At 41.3% G+C, this 15,036-nt stretch overlaps 1 protein-coding gene across 14 annotated transcripts in view; it reads left to right on the forward strand.

The window, feature by feature from the left end:
• DOCK9 (dedicator of cytokinesis 9) overlaps positions 1 to 15,036 on the forward strand; it is a 290,615-nt gene that overhangs the window by 93,238 nt on the left and 182,341 nt on the right. The window lies entirely within an intron of this gene.

A 15,036-nucleotide genomic window follows, 5' to 3' on the forward strand; every position in this document is an offset into this window, starting at 1 on the left:
AGATAGTGGTGACATCGTTTCTCAGGTAACATAACAAGATTATACTAGCTAGGTGGTTGGCCCAAGAATTAGGAATTTGGAGTCTCACATTTGGCCCACAGGGGTAAAATTACTGTACTGTACCCCTGTCATTTTCCCGGGAATTTGGTAGGAAATTGAAGTATTAGCAGTTACTCATATTTATGTTAATTATTTTTATTACTGCATATGCTGTGGAAAGGAAAGCTCTGCTTTATTGAGGAAGTGGGGGGTGCCCGGTGGGGGGGGTCTCAGTCGGTTCAGCGTCTGACTTCGGCTCAGGTCATGATCTCACTGTTTGTGGGTTTGAGCCCCCCCGTCGGACTCTGTGCTGACAGCTCAGAGCCTGGAGCCTGCTTTGGATGCTGTGTGTGTCTCTTTCTCTGCCCCTTCCCCTCTCATGCTCTGTCTCTGTCTCTTGAAAATAAACATTAACAAAAAATGCAATGTTATTAAGGAGGGAGAATTCAAACTCCTGACCACGGAATGGAAGTCTCTGCTTTTCTCCATGCCCCCCTCCCCCCAGGCCCTATGATGTTTCTTCACTTCAGGTCTTACTGTTCTCCAACCCACCATGTTCCTCCAACCCTCCGAACCTTTCTGTATACGTGGTTCCTTTCCCTGGAATGCCTCTTGTAATCTTCACTGCTTGACGAAGGCTTGCTTACCTTTTAAGACCCTGGTTTTTAAGGTGCTTCCCCAGATGAGCAGCATCAGGAGCCCCTCCAGACCTGCTGCATTGGAGGCAGCCGTGGGACAGTGAGGCTGTGGCAGCCCCTCAGTCCCGGAGGAGGGCCAACACAGGTCTCCCTCCCAGCTCCAGCAGCCTAGAGAGCATAGAACAGGGCCGGGCAGTCTGTTGTAACAGCTCTCTGAGTGATTCTGACACAACGGAGTTTGAGACCCACATGTGTAGGCGCCTTTCACATGCACCTCATCTCTGAAGCTTATCCGGAGAGTTCTTGAGAGGTTGTCTTTCCTCAACTCTTCCTGCAGCCAAATGGCAGTAGCTTAATGCTGTCTGAGGAAATTGGAAACGGTGGTCTTTCTGTCTGACCAGGAAAAGAACCCAGGATTGGGAGCATCTAGCCCAGCAACTGTTCAATAAAAAAATAATGCCAATCACATATGGAATTTTACACTAAAAAACAGTAAAAAGAAACAGATGAAATTAATTTTAATAGTATGCTTTATTTAACCCAGTATATTCAAAGTCTTATCCAACATGTATCAGTAAAAACTTATGAATAGGATACTTTACGTTTTTTCTCATACAAAGCCTTTGAAATCCAGTGTGTATTTTATATGTAGAGCTTATCTCAGTTTGATTAGTCGAATGTCAAATGCTCAGTAGCCCCATGTGGCCAATGGCTGTCATACTGGCCAACACAGGCCTAGCCTGTTTCTTCTGCCACTCGTGGTATTGAAGTTACTTGCTCCCCACTGGATTGTGTGTTCCTCACCTCTCAGTCCTGCACAGTGCCCTGTGGTTAGCAAATGCCTGCTGAGTGATTAATTGAGCAGACAGGGGAGTTAATGCATGAATCAGCTCATTCACAAATGGATTAATGAGTAAATACAGAGAGCGTTCCATTGACTACTTTCACGAATGTTCCTAAGAAGTTCTCTTATGTAATAAATGCCGGCTCGCTCAGAATGTGACAAAATTACTGTCATAGTAGAAGGTTGAAGGAAGCCCAGCTAGCCACAGTGGTAATATGTATCACTGAATTACAGAAAATCTGAGCCGAAAAGAACTTGACCATCAGACAGTTTGGTGTCCTAATTTGATGAGCCTGTGTCCCCAAGACAAGTAGAGACTTGGAGGTGGCATGTCAGGTCTGGGGAGCTGGATCTGCTGACCCTTTTGGTTGATTTAAATCTATTGCAATAAACCCAGGAGTCCTATGTTTGCCCCGAAATCAGTGAACACACATTGTAGTATATGCTGCAGTTATTTCAAAATGAGATGTTGGGGAAGTGTTAACATAGTCTCCATTTAAAAATGCTGCCAAACAAAACTTGTTTGAGATTTTTTGTTTATTTTACTGCCTTCAGGTCTTAAATCAGCATTGAAGGCTCATGAAAGTTGTCATCAATCTAATGTACACATCTGAGTAAGAGATTCTGTTTAAAAGGGGAACATAATAGTGTGTTGAACCTATAATATTGGGTAAGGGGTATATTTTTCATTACTGGCCTAATTGCAGTGAATTGTGGAGGATACATATGGAGGATGTAACTTTGGCATCTTATTCCTCTAATGGCGGGAGAAAGGAAATCCTTACACATGCAGTTGCCTTTCTCTAAAGTGATTGCTTCATTGCTTTCAGTTAGCAACCGTAGGGTCACAAATTTGAACTCGAATGAGAGCTTCTAACTCAGCTGGCAAACAAGGTGTTTGAGAAGGGATTCCAGGCAACAAAACCCTAGGGTTGGTTTTGTTCTGTGTTCTCTTTGGGAAACTATCCTGCTAATAAGCAGTGTTTCAGTCTGTGATCATACTGTTAAAAGTATTTCAGAGACGTGTGAAGCTTGCCCTGCTCTGTAGGTTCTTTCTCATTGGCTCGAAATTGAAAGGCATTTCATTCTGATAGGGGCCCAGGGGAAAAGGAGAGAGGAAGGTGAGTGAAGGGTAATTCTGGTGGAAGAATCTACGCACAAATTTGTGTTTTTCCCCAAAGTCCAGGTAAATAGAAATGATCAGTCACTAATGAGTCAAAGCCTGCCATGGCATCTTGATAAGGCCAAGGGTGTGTGTTCCATCCTGTGGAGAATAGTAAGCGTTTTGGCCTCATCCTTACGCCACCCCTTGCTTTCAGCCAAGGACAATCATCTGTGTCATACCTGCACAGAGACATATCCGGGAACCCATCCACATTTCCTTGTTATGGATCTGTGTTTAAACATCGTGGGTGTTCTTGTCTCTTTTAAGTTAATAAATGAGGATCTGTGATTCTCAGACATAGATGGATGAATGCCTCTAAGAGGTCTCACCTGGGTGCTGCGCAGGCCCACAGGTCTCAGCTCAAGATTCCAACTGAGCAGTTTGGGGTGTTTTCTGGAATCTGCATCATACAGAGGTGAGCAAGCATTTGACAGGTTAAGATCAGGAGGTGGTAAGGGAATATTCCAGATTAACGGGTAGCATTTCTGGAGGCATGGGGAGGCATTACAGACAATCAGTGGTCTTTGTAAGGTCTTGGGCAGGCAGTGGTGAGGAGGGCAAGGAGACCACAAGGGCCTCTGCGCCTTGTTGCCCTACAGGTTCGGGGTGGGGGGAGTGGGGGGGGGGGAGCAAGGGTTGTCTCTGGGGCTCATCACAGTTCAGCACATGGAGAGACTGCCCTGCCTCAGGAGGCAGATCTCCAAGTTATACTGCCTGTTTCTAGTGTCTTTCCTGTGGGGAATTAGAGCGAGAGGAAAGTCTTTGCTCTCACATTTTCCCTTTCCCTCCCTCTGTTCCAAACTTTGAATGATTAGGAGGTTTCACCTCTGTGTGAACAATTAAACAAAAGAAAAGAGGTTTTAGTAGATGGGGGTTTGGTTCTTTGCCCAAATTGCCACTGAATCACTTAATCATCTAAGGAAGAAGAATGTGTGTTGAGCTTGAGTTTAAATCTTTATCTGACAAGCTGCTTGCTTGGAGAGCAGTTTTTTTAAAAAAAAAATTTTTTTTTTTACATTTATTTTTGAGAAACAGAGTGAGACAAAGTGTGAGTGGGGGAGGGGCAGAGAGACAGGGAGACACAGAATCTGAAGCAGGCTCCAGGCTCTGAGCTGTCAGCACAGAGCCTGATGCGGGGCTCGAACCCACAGACTGTGAGATCATGACCTGAGCCGAAGTTGGACACTCAACCGACTGAGCCACGCAGGTGCCCCAAGAGCAGTTTTAAACAGACTTTGATTTTATGTTTATGCTCCAGGAAAGTACAAATGACCCCTTATTACCCTGTTTAAAGTGGTTTTGCCATGTACCAGCTCTGTGACCTTGAACTAGTTCTGTGACCTTGGACTAACTCCTTAACTTTCGTGCCTCAGTTTCCTCCTCTGTAAAATAAGAGTACCTGTCTCAGGGTTGATGGAGGAATAACTATCCTGTGTATCACAGTGGTGGGCCCAGAGTAAGCCCTCGCTGAGCAGAGCCGTGCTGGAGCCTGAGGCAATAAAGTTCATTTATACCGAACCCATTTTCATTTCAAGTTTTATTTATCGTGGCATTTTTTTGGGGGTATTATTTTTGATTTTTTGAGAATTTCATTGAATTTTATCTATATTAATTACTGAGTTTTGGTGCTTTCTTAAATTCTATTCCTGAATTGGATACCTCACTAACGTCCCCACAAGTTGTGCCCCTGGAGGAACATGTTATGTGCATTAGCTACTTTGTGGACATGAATTTTTAAAAATTTCCCAAATACTAAATAAATGGCTTTAAAAAAGTTTTTGAATGTGTTTAAAGTAACACATGCTTGAGAGAAGTTTTGAATATATAGATAAGTAGAAAGAAAGGAAAATAAAAGCATTAGTTCCATAGTTCAGACACAACTGCTATTAACATTAAATTTAAGTGGCTCCCCTAAGGAGATTTCTGTTCAAAAGGGAGATGAAATTATGTTTGAAATAAAACTTAAATAAAAATTTTGATCTATTTAGTTACCAGATTTAAGATTGATTTTGAAACATAGCTCCAAAGCATAGTAACTAATGCAAACTTAAGGTAAGTTATTAACTTTATAGGAACACCAGTTTCTATAAACAAAAACACCTAATATAGTGTTACTATTATAAGGGTTAAATTGAACCAGTCAGTTGGTTGAGTGTTCAACTCCTGATTTCGGCTCAGGTCATGATTCCAGGGTTGTGGGATCGAGCCCCGACTCTGGCTCTGTGCTGAGCATGGAGCCTGCTTGGGGTTCTCTCCCCCCCACCCCCGCTGCCCCTCTCCACTACTCACTCTCTCTCTAAAATAACATACCATAACATAACATAAAATAAAATATTGATCTGAATTAAATGAGAATGTATGTTGGGGGCCTAGTACCCAGTAGGGACTCGGGTAATGGTTTCCTTGCCCACCTCTGCCATCCCCCAGGTTACTCATTATCTTCCCTTTCCTCTTCTCCCTGTGTTGAGATTCTTGTGTGACAGTTATAAAATAATAATAATAATAAGTATTGGCTTATAGATTTTGGTCTTGGCAAAGCATAAATGGAAGTGTGTGCCTGGAGAGTTCCTAAGTGCTCTGTGTGACATGGAAGCCTTGTTTGTTTTGTGTTTACCCTATTTTTGAATCATCAGAGGGACTTCAAGACCTGGGCTCTTTTTATGAAAGGGCCAGTGGAAGAATATTCACAGCCACTAGTGTTCCAGTATTCAGAACCTGATTAAACATCACTTTATTTCTTTTAACCATATTCTTCCCCTTGTTTGAGTTTTTCCCCTTGTTTGAGAGGGGGCAGCTGAAATAAAATAAAACCACCGAAATGTAGCAGAAGTAACAGGACTATTCAAACAACTTTAGTAAAGGAGCAAAGGTGGCTACAGCTCTGTCACCATTCCTGTCACCATCCCTGTCACCACCACTGCCACCATCAGTTTCTAAGTGTGTGTGTTTTGATTTGGCAGGTGCAGAGGAGGCAAACCTTGGTGTCTTCCTTGGCATGTGACCCTTCCCATGCACTGTGTTTGTATCTCCTGCCCTGGTCCCTTTATTTGTAGCTTATCTATGAAGAAATTGATTTAAATTAGTTCCATATTTTTGCAAGCACGCATGGGGGAAAGTTTGACGTGTCAGGATGTGTTGTCCAGGAATGACGTTTGAGTCCCCTAAAACTGGGTTTGTTTTCTATTCCTTGGCAGTCTCTTGATTTCACATAGGAAATCAATCACAATGAGCTTGGAAGAAGTGGAAAACCATCCTTTAGGCAGCAGGATGAGAAGGGATACATCATCTTTGCTGCTGATGAGTTTATCTTATGCAGGGCACGTAATCTGCTTTTTAAAGGTGGGGATTTCCCAATTATTGTTAGGGAACCGGTATTATTGTAAATGGTCACTGTCTTTTAAACGCAAGCTAAATTAGGCCAGAAGCACTAGGGTACTCCATAACTCACTTTGCCAAATTTCCTCCTGGTGGACTTTCCCCTTGCAGCTGGGGGGTGTTTTCCTTTTTGCAGAAGTAGGTGTCCTGCTTTTGCCTGGAGGCCTGTCCTCTCTCCTGCCCCCAGAATAGGTGGCTGATGGCCATGAACTATGACACCAGGGAGTAATCAGAGCCCTGTGCCCTCTGCCAGCTAGCCCCATCCCCATCATCTATAAATCAAGGTGGTCGACCAGTTTTGTGTTGTTTTTTTTTTAACATTTGCTTATTTATTTTGAGAGAGAGTGGGTGTGCTTGTGTGCGTGGGGGAGGGGCAGAGAGAGGGAGCAAGAATCCCAAGAAGGCTCCTCGAGGTCAGGCAGAGCCCAACATGGGGCTTGATCGCACGAACCACGAGCTCATGATCTGAGCTGAAATCAAGAGTTGGGTGCTTAACCGACCAAGCCACCCAGGCGCCCTGGTCCACCAGTTTTGAGCCTTAGTAGCACTGATGGAACTCTCTTTAAGTGAAGTTAACCTACACAAAGATTTTACAGAACCAATAAACTTGGAGGGTGGTCATTTGCAGTTTTCATTAGGTTGCTTTGGGGGGTGGATATGGGGAGAAGTGAAAGAATGGACGTTTGTCTTCCATTTATAACCGAATAAAGCATTTTATTTAGAAGGAAAAACTTTAGTGCTTAAAAAAAAAAAGCTTTTGGTTGTTTTTCTCACCAAGCATACATTATCTGGCCCTTAACCTCAACCTTTGGCACGTAGGGAGGAAAGTTAGAAAATTCTTCATTTGAACTTCCGTGAGGCTTGGGTCTGTGATGAATCAAACCAAGATGAGGCAATTTCTTCATTTATTCTATGAGCAAACATTTATGGATCGCCTGCTGTGTACACACCACATACCCGCCACCCTTTCTGCAGTGCTTAAAGCTGACAAGGGTAGATAAAATATGCTGGGACACCTCCGTCAGGGGTGACGCTGTGTGGCTGGCCAGACCTCCGTAACTCGGGCCAGGAGTTTCGTTTCTTGAGAAAAATCCCAGGAACATTATGTTTTCCTTTGCTTTGTAAATTTCCACCTCTAAACCAAATCTTTGACACTGCTGGCTGAGGTATCATTATTGTGATTAAAATAAACTGACAGTTTACAGAAAAACTATTGGTGTGCAGAGTGTAAAAGTTCCATTTCCAGACTGTGGGGATCCTGACTCTTCTAAATCCATTCAAGAAATATCTTTTGAGCATCTACTCTGTTTTAGGACCTGGGAATAGAGCAGTGAACAAAATAGACAAAAATCTCTGCCCTCACAGAGCTTCTTTGCCTTTGATTTTTTTTTTTAAATTGGGATTAGACAGACATGGAACAAATAAGGAAAATAGAATACAGAATGCCAGATAGTGATAGAGGCTGTGGAAAAATGGAAGCAGGGGAAAGGGGATGTCATGGGCGGAGGTGAGGCTGTCTTTACTGGGAGGCTTCTTGAATATTTGTGGCTGCGTGCAGTACTCCTGCACACAGTGGGACACATCCATTACCCACTTGGGTCTTGGGAATGTACTCAATCTGGTTAGAATTTTAATGGTGGACATTGATCCCTCTTTTCCAGGTGAGGGACCTGGGGCCCCCAGGGTGGTGAAGTTGCTGTCCTAAATTCACACCCCCAGTACCAGAGAGCAGTCTCTAGAAATGAAGGACTCTCCATCTTAATTGCCTCATCTGAAAACAGAGCCCTCTTCAGAGCCTGTGGTCTGCTGTCCCAGTACTGTGGGCTTATCCCAGAGCTGTGTGGAGAGGGCAGCTGGCCTCCCCGTGACATCCTTCCTCACTGATAGAACATCCTGTGGTCCTTGTCATCTGCCAGCCCCTCACCTCTGTCCCTGCTCCTCTGGAGAAGGGTCCTCTGCATTTAGAAACATTTACTATTTAGTCTTTGTGTTTTTCTTTTGTGTGTAGTGGGGAAATGAGATATTGAAATGTTTATCATTCATTGTAGTGGTTTATTTTCCCTGAAACTAATCAATAAAGGAAGTTTTAGTGGTTAGTATAGACCTGTAGAGCTGTAAGATTTTTTAGTGTAAGTCCTTCGTTTTATAGGTGAAGTTTGTGGGACCCAGACAGGTGAAATGACTTTTTTTTCTCTTTTTTAAGTTTATTTATTTATTTTGACGGAGAGAGAGAGAGAGAGAGAGAGAGAGAGAGAGAGAGAGAGAGAAAGAGAAAGAGAAAGAGAATCCCAAGCAGGCTCCATGCTATCAGCGCATAGCCTGACGTGGGGCTGGATATCACAAACCATGAGATCATGACCTCAACCGAAATCAAGAGTCAGTTGCTCAACTGACTCAGCCACCCAGGTGCCCCTGAAGTGACTTTTCTAATATCACACAGCTGTTGAGTGGTATAGTGGGGGCTAAAACCTCAATGTGAGCTTTTTCTATACCATTATCTTGCAATACAGCATATTCATTTTTTTTTCTGAATATAGAGGTAATAAGTGCTTTTGATGAAAATTTGGGAAGGGTTTAGAGAAAAAAAATTACTGATAGTCTCACATACCAGAGTTAATCAGCAGTCATATGTTTATTTTGAGTCTTGTATGTGTGTATTACTGTGGGCATTTTCTCAATGTCATTAAAAGTTCTCAGAAAATAGTTTGGATTGGTGATTTGACCTGTTTTGGAGGTATACTTTATTGGCCTTGGGTTGTGCATCTGGCATGACATTTCATGTAATGACCCACTTGCTGACTGGCCATCACTCAACAAATGAGCAGACTGTAGGTGTTGACAGTGGTGATTGCCATTGGATGGCTTGTTTTTTTAACTGGTGCCTGGTGTTTAAATTGCTGTTGTTGTCTCTACTTAAATAGAATTTGAACCTGCTAAAGTGAAGAGCTTTGTATCCCCAAACTTTGGTTGGCTCTCTAGCTCATTTCTCTGGACCTCAGTTTCCTTATTCTGTGAGTGGATGATCTTCCCTTGGCCCCTCCTCTGAATGTTAGATAAACTCTGGTGGCCTCTCCTCAGAAAAATCACAAACACACGAAATTTTGAATGTGATTTTTGAGGGTTCATGGACCGCCCCCCGCCAAGTTCAGCCTTGAGTTCCAGGCTAAGAACCACTAGACTAGATGATGATGCATATTCTATTTCTGTGATCATTTGATTAGATCTCTGATGACAAAAAAAAAAAGTTGAGGTGAGCATCAGAATTTATATCAGATTTTTAAATGTTTATTTATTTTGAGAGAGAGAGCAAGAGAGAGCACATGAGTGCATGGGAGGGGGCAGAGAGAGAGAATCCCAATACTGCCAGCACAGAGCCCTGCATGGGGCTCGATCCCACAAACTGTTGAGATTATGACCTGAGCTGAAATCAAGAGTCCGATGCTTAACTGACTGAGCCACCCAGTGCCCCTATCAGATTTTTTTTTTTATTTTAATTTTCAAAGAGGCCCCAAGGGTCTGATGCAGAAAACCTGTTCCTCTCCCATCTCTACCTGCTCCCACATCTGTTGCCCTTTTCATCACTATATCCCTCTTCCACCTCTTCCAAATTATCACTTTGTGTCCTGCATCTGTGACTTCCACTCCCTGTTGTTTTGCTGCTTCTTGTGCCTTCTGTATCCTATATTTTTGTTTCTCTCAGGAGGGCAGATAATTTTCCTGACACCCTTTCTTTTCTTTGGCCCGCGATCTGACCAGGGACAATACACTGGAAAATCTATCATTTGCTCCTTTTTGCAATTTTTCTTAATTTGTGCTTGCTGTTTCACTGTCCCAGAACAAGAGAAAACAGATGATTACTTTGGAGTAGAGACTACGTGTGTGTGTGTGTGTGTGTGTGTGTGTGTGTGTGTGTAGTCTATATGTATATATGTACATATACATATATAGTTGTTTAATATTTAGACATATGTTTAATATATATGTAAATCTACCCCAAATTATGTTTATGTCTTTATATGTATATATTTTATTTAAATATACTTTATACATACCTTAAAGGTGTGTGTATGTATGTGTATGTATATATATATATATATATATATATATATATATATATAGCCTTTAAAGTTAATTGTTCTGTTTTAAATATCCTTCTGATATGCCAAGAGCCCCTAATAGAAGAGTGGGAAATTTTCTTGAGGTAATTGATATTTATTCCTCGTATGGGTTACTCCTTATGTGATTATTAGCTACAGCAAAATGCAGTTTTAAATTTTATATAATTCATTGCTAAAAAAATTATTTGCATTCTTAAAGGTTCAATTATACTGTTTCCAAGTATACCTTTGTCTGAAAAGTGTCTAGCAAGTTTTGCAGGATAATATTTTCTTAGCTGGGAGAAAGGAACATTTTAATTAGTAAATGGTCTGTTGGGTTTCAGTTTATTAACAGTTAAATGCTTTTGCCTTAATTTGGGCCATTAACAAATGAAAATGTTTGCATATTTCTACAACCACTAAATTTTACTTTAGAACTAAAGATAACCAGTGACACAAAACTAACATGAGCACTGAATTCAGCAAATGCATTTGAGTGCCTGCAGTACTTAAGACGCTGGAGATGCAAAGGTGGTTAAGATCTAGTTCTTGCCCTCATGAATGTATAGTCTCACTGAAGAGTGTGACACATACAAAGTTAATAAAAGGTGGACTGTGAAAAGCTCCAAAATAGAGGTAAATAAAAGCAATGCCCACAGGGTTGCTAGAAGAGGAGCTAATCAATCCTGGCTAGCAGGAACAAGGTGGCATTTAAACTGGTCTTAAGGCATGTGTAGGAATCCTGGGTGAGAGGGTTGTAAACTCTTTGCTTTTCAAAATATGACGGAGCTTGATCTTACAAGTGGGAGGGGGAAGTTGGGAGCTGTAGAATCTAAAGTTAGCCTTCTTTATGGTAAAAAATTGCCCTTGGAAATTTCCATAAATCTCCTCTAAAGTTTTCATGGTTTTGTGTACCTAATCTGTATTTGAATAAATATTAAAATCTGAGAACTGAAACTCATTATACAGAAGCATTCATTCCATCCTTCTTCTGAAGTGTTCCTACTTTCCCACAGGGTTTACTCTGTTCTGTTTAAACAGTAAAACTCTATACCTTTGATAATGTTAGTAGATGGGTTTTTCTGTGTTTTTGTTTTTGTTTTTGTTTTTTCTTGTAAGAGTTAAACCAGGTAACATATGAAAGAACTAGAGGCTGCTGGATAGTAGGAGCTCAGTAAATGTTGATGGACTTGAATCCAGAGGTCCAGCATATACCTTGTTCTTTGAAATGTTCCAAAGAACACCTTGGCCACCTACTTCCCATCCTTCTAAGATGGCATTTCCTCTTGTGACTGCTCTGACCGGATGTCACTCTCACGTCCTTAGATATCGATCTCACAAACCCTTTAGAGAAACCACATCCTACTTGGAGGTTTAGGTTATGGACTTAAATACTATACCATGTAACTCTTCTAGACTGGCAGACTTCTAAAGTATTTGGTTGTCCCAAATGAGCAGAACAGAACCAGGGTACTTGACATAGCCTGAGAAGTTATGTAGCAGGAAAGCTGGCAATAGTAACTCCATTCCTCTAAGTCCTGAGAATTTCCTTCTCATAAATTGGACCATTTGAAGGTGATAGATTACAAGACCATCTTGCTCTTAGAATTGCTTTCCTTTACCCAGGATTTAAGTATAATGCTCTGAGATCATGGTGAGAAAGCATTGTGAACTTTGCGGCTGCATTTCCTATACACATGTTGAGAACCTAGTATATTAATCAGTCCCTTTTTATGCAAATCTCTGCATGAGAAGCTTAAAAAAAAATTTTTTTTTCTTGCCTTACAGCTTGGTACATTTTCTCCTTTTGGTGATATGAATTAGGGAACTGATGGTGTTTGCCGTAATGTCCTGGCTACCTGGAAGCTCAGAGCCAATTTAAAGTTTTTTCCTTGATTACAAAAGAAATATCAATTTATTGCTAAAATTTTGAAAAATACAGGAAAACTGTAAGAAGGAGATGCCTGGCTCATCGGATGAGTATGTGGGGTTCAAGATGACTGTTAGAAGGCAGCTTTCATAATCAAGCAGCAAAGAGTAAAGAACAGTTGATTTTATTAATTTTTAAAAAAATGTTTATTTATTTTTGAAAGAGAGAGTGCCAGTGGGGGGGTGGGGGGGTGGACAGAGGATCCAAAGTGGGCTCTGCGCTGACAACAACAAGCCCAATATGGGGTTGAACTCGTGAACTGCGAGATCATGACCTGAGCGGAAGTCAGATGCTCAACTGACTGAGCTGCCTAGGCACCCCAAGAGCAGTTGATTCAAGAAATGTTTTAATTAACAAATTTTAATTAAAATTTAATTAATTATTTAACTTAATTGAATTAAAAATTTTTTAAAAGACTTTTTAGTGTTTATTTATTATTTTTGAGAGAGAGAGACAGAGATAGAGCACAAGTCGGGGAGGGGCAGAGACAGAAGGAGACACAGAATCGGAAGCAGGCTCCAGGCTCTGAGCTGTCAGCACAGAGCCTAATGTGGGGCTGGAACTCATGGACTGTGAGAGCATGACCTGAGATGCAGTCGGACACTTAACCGACTGAGCCACCCAGGCATCCCAAGAGCAATTGATTTTAAATTGAAGCACTTTGTAATGTATTGTCACAATATGGTTGGTGAAACTGTCATTTTAGATCACATAGCCAAAGCCCTGAATTTAAGATGAAGGCTAATTTCTTCAGCTGGGAATAACAACAATAACAGTAATTACCATTAAATGAATACCTCCTATGTACCTGGCACTGTGCTATGCCATTTTTACCTTTTTACCTCTTCACTACATTACCTTGATGGGACTAAACCCAGATGCTGCCTTTATCTTTAATTGCTGATCAGTAGCTTTTCCATATTTTGCTTTTTAACAGTTGGCATAATTGGAATAGACAATTGGTGCATAGTATCTTGGTTAACAGTGTGTACACTGGATCCATATTGTCCCCGTTCACTGTAGCACCTTCTGCACATGTGGAACCCCTCTGTACATCAGTTTCTGCATCTGTAAAATAGGGATAATCATGTTACCTGCTTGGTTGTTACAAAGATTACTTAAATTATCCATGCTGGACACTTGTAGTGTTCATACAACAAACAACCGTTTAAGTTCCTATTCATTACTTACAGAATGTCAGAGTATTTTTTTTTTTAATGTTTATTCATTTTTGAGAGAGGGAGGGAGAAGACAGAACACGTGTGCTCACATGAGTGGGGGTGGGGCAGGGACAGAGGATCCAAAGCAGGCTCCAGGCCCTGTGCTGTCAGCACAGGGCCCGATTCGGGGCTGGAACTCATGATCTGTGAGATCATGACCTGAGTTGAAGTCGGACATTCAACCCACTGAGCCACCCAGACACCCAGAATGTCAGAGTATTTTAACTAAATACACAGGGTAGCATTTCTCTCAAAGTCCTGATCTGCCAGTGAATTAAGGAAGATGGGGAATTGAGGAAGAATTGGGCTATTTACAACTTCTCAAGCGAATTCAAAAAGTTGCTCAAGTTGTTGGTTATGCTGTACTTAACTGAGACTCAGTGGCTTCAGACTTTCTTGCCTCTTCTGATTTATAGGACATTTATAAGTTTTTATTTAACTGCTACTTTAATTCTGTATTTATGTAACTGAAGCTCTGTGTTTTGGGTTTTTTTTTTTTTGTCCTCTTGTAACTTTATGAAGATAGAGTTTTAAAATTCATATATCATATTATTTTGGAACCTAGATTTGGCAAGTGGGTGTATATTTACCCTGAAAGATGAGCCAAGGTTGAGAAATGGAGTAGTTAAAAAAATTATTGTAGGGGAGCCTGGGTGGCTCAGTCAGTTGAGTGTTCAACTCTTGATTTTGGTTCGGGTCACAATACCAGGGTCGTGAGATTGTGCCCCAAGTTGGGCTCTGCGCTGAGCATGAAGCCTGTTTGGGATTCTCTGTCTCTCTCTCTCTTTCTCTCTCTCTCTCTCTCTCTTCCTCTCCCTCCCTCCCTCTGCCCCTCTCCCCTACCCATGCTCTCTCTCTAAAATAAAATATAAAAAAAAAATAATTGTAGAAACTTAATTTTTTAATGGACTAGTTGAACCCTTGTGACTGACTACACAATTAATGTTCACACTCAGGATTCCTGGTGTTTGAGTGATATAGACTGGCGTGGCTCGGCAGGCCATGGTGGGAAAAAAAGAGGACACGGGGGTGTAGAGCACCGTCTTGGCTCTGGTGATGCCCCTCTGAGCCCTTCCTGCCTCAAATACTTAGCCTGGAAAGCGGGAGCCTTGTACCTGTATCTTTTATGATAGTTTATGCATTTCCTTGGGTAGTATACCTTATGGCACCTATTTTTGCTAAATAACACTTAGTTCCATTGTTTACTTATTACTACTACTTCTATTATCTACTGTTACTAAATTCTCTGATTTCAAGGAAATAAGCAGAGTAACTGGGAGAAGTTTTGCAGGATCCCAAGATGTGCAGATTAGTATCAATCCCATTTTAACGCTCATTTTCCGTGTAATTTTTAAATAAATTCCTTAAGACTTCTGTTTTAGTTTTTCCTTTAGATTTTTAAATGATTAAAAACTTATTCCACTAATAATGTGAAGAAATAGCAGGCTTTGGGAAAACACATTTTGGGTGCTATCACCGTTGAAGCATGGGATGGTGGTGACCCAGCTACTCTCCTGTGCTTTTGTGTAACTCTGTATTAATTATATGAATCTGTCATATATGATGTGTATTCACCTTGCCTTCCCAACTAGTTTTGACTTTTCTTGAAGGGAGAGACCCTGCCTTGTATTTTTACTGTGATCCTCTCAGTTTTCAATCCTGGGCTCATTACCCATGCACCTGTTGATTTAAAGTAATATTCTGTTTAAGAAAAGCATTTACCATGAT

Source organism: Neofelis nebulosa, chromosome 1 (genome assembly GCF_028018385.1).
Source record: "Neofelis nebulosa isolate mNeoNeb1 chromosome 1, mNeoNeb1.pri, whole genome shotgun sequence".
Classification (NCBI taxonomy): Eukaryota; Metazoa; Chordata; class Mammalia; order Carnivora; family Felidae; genus Neofelis; species Neofelis nebulosa.